This window comes from Petaurus breviceps, unplaced genomic scaffold, assembly GCF_028583685.1.
Source record: "Petaurus breviceps papuanus isolate PSGF00001 unplaced genomic scaffold, PetGlider_PUasm1.0 41, whole genome shotgun sequence".
NCBI lineage: Eukaryota > Metazoa > Chordata > Mammalia > Diprotodontia > Petauridae > Petaurus > Petaurus breviceps.
The window spans coordinates 1,019,317-1,021,679 of NW_027186320.1; the positions used below are offsets into that span (position 1 = coordinate 1,019,317).

A 2,363-nucleotide genomic window follows, 5' to 3' on the forward strand; every position below is an offset into this window, starting at 1 on the left:
TATACAGTCACTGCAAATGTTTTATTAGTAATATTCCTAGAGTATACAGATTTTCATAACCCATATCATGCACAATTGACTCTTTAAAGAATTTTCTCTCTCAATTCAGTAAACACCAACTTATTTTAACTTTAGAATTACCATTTTAATTCTCAGTTGTCACTTCCTACTTTACTATCATAAGACTATATAGCAGGAACCCAATAAATACTGGTTGAACAAGGGAGGCCCAGTGTGGTATAGGAGATTAAGGTCTAACCTAAGAATCAGGAAGGCCTGGTTTGAGTCCTGCCTCTTCAACATATTGTCTTGGTGAGCCTGGGAGAGTTATTTAACCTCTCTGTGCACCCAGCCAATTCTTTAAAACTATTAGCTGCACAACAGTTCTTGATCTTCTTTAGTAGAAGGAATTTACTCACTAGGGAGCTCTGTAATCCAATGAAATCAGAGGCCTGGATTTAAAAAATAATAATGGCCTGTGGCATATCTCCTTTAATTATGTTTTCTAGCATGTGTATACTCACAGGTACAAATATACATAAATTATACAATATAGTAGAAAGTGTGTACATATATACATACATAATATTTATATAGATATACACATACAGATAGACAGACAGACAGACAGATAGACAGACAGACAGACAGACAGACAGATAGATAGATAGATAGATAGATAGATGTACATATACATTTTTCCTCCTGTGACACATTCTTTTATAATTCTTTTTCCAATGCACATAGTTCTCTTGTCCAAAGAATGACAGACACTTCACTGTCTCTTCCATCACATTATCTCAGTTACTTTTCAATGGGCCCAATTTGAGAGTTCAATGAAATTGTTGAATTGAGTTTGAGGATCATCAGGCTAGAATTCTGAAAGTTGTTGTACGTTGTAGAATATACCTTTTGTTTGTAACTTATTACAAAGAACATGCTAAAATGACTATGTAGTATCAACCCATTTCTTCTGTAAACACACATACACACACACATACACTCTCTCCACATACACAGCTCACAAACTTACACCTGTCACATTTTAACTGTTTAGAAGTCATGAAGGTGGATAATTGGCCTGAGTTAAAAGAAGCTTAGCTTGGGCAATGAAAAGATTCTTAAGGGTATTGCGTTCAAAAAAAAGAAACTGGATTGACAAGTCAGATCTACCACTTAACAATTGTGGGATCATGGACAGATTGTTTTACAGCCCTCACCATATTTCCTGATATGTAAAATGATTAATTTGGCTAAACAACCTCTAATATTTATTTTTAGATTAATTTTTTCTTGGTTCAGGTTTATTCAAGATAATATACAAAACATTTCCAGACCCAAAAGGGTTTAATCTTCCTCTTCATCCTGGTTAATCTGGAAGTACCATAATTCATAATTCTCTTGGCTACTGGCCACCACCCAAAGTCAATTGCGAAGATTGTTCTTCTGTAAGTATTTCTTTGTCAGTTACTTCAAATACCTTTTAGAAAAAATAGCACCTCTGACATCATGGCGATCTTGCTCTTGCTTCTTTCAGTGGTCACAACTCTGCCTCCAAGGTTGCCAGCCTTTACATTAACTTTGATAAATTCTTGTAAAAACTGTTCAAAATTATCTGCATCCATAATCCCATCTTCCCCAGGATGAGTACAATCCAGGGAAAATTTGAGGAGTTACTTCTCTTTTTTGTTGCTCTTCATCATAGATTTCTTCATGGGAGCCATGACATTCAAGAAAGCAGAAAAGTAGATTCATTTCTACTATGCTATGATGACACTGGTGAATTTGGTGATGGTATAATGTAATAGATAGAGGGCTAGCCTTGAAATCCAGAATACTTAGGTTCATGATCTGTCTCTGACACATATTACCTAACTGACCATGGGTAAGTAACTTGAAATCTCAGTGCCCTTGAAACTCAAACAAAAAATTTTCCAGACTCAGTAAGTGAAAGGATATTCCATCAGGAGTTTCCCAAACATGAAGAAATCCCAGATCATTCCCTTCCCCCATTATGTGTGTTGGGGGAAGGGAATGAAAGGGATCAGAGGTTTGCTAAATTGATGCATATTAAAGTCCTAGGTATAAACAAGACAAAGTTTGAGAAGCCAGTGTATTTTAAGAAACCTGGGTATGCTTTATCCACATATAATCATGTGATAAAAAGTAAAAATCCTGAGTATTCCAGTAGCTGGATAGAACAGTTTCCTCAGACATGAAAAAAACAAACAAAAATCTCATTTGTTTGTTTTTCATTTGTGGCTTGAAAGAAAAAGGTACAGGGATATTGCCTTGAGGAACCTAGGAGAAGGAATATCCTTGTTGGTTTGCACATTAGTGCTTTGCTTTTCCCTAGATGGCTC

General features: G+C 35.6%; 1 pseudogene; it reads right to left on the bottom strand.

The window, feature by feature from the left end:
• Window positions 1-1,347: 1,347 nt before the first annotated feature.
• Window positions 1,348-1,724, bottom strand: LOC138171033 (large ribosomal subunit protein eL22 pseudogene; annotated as a pseudogene).
• Between the last annotated feature and the right edge of the window lie 639 nt (window positions 1,725-2,363).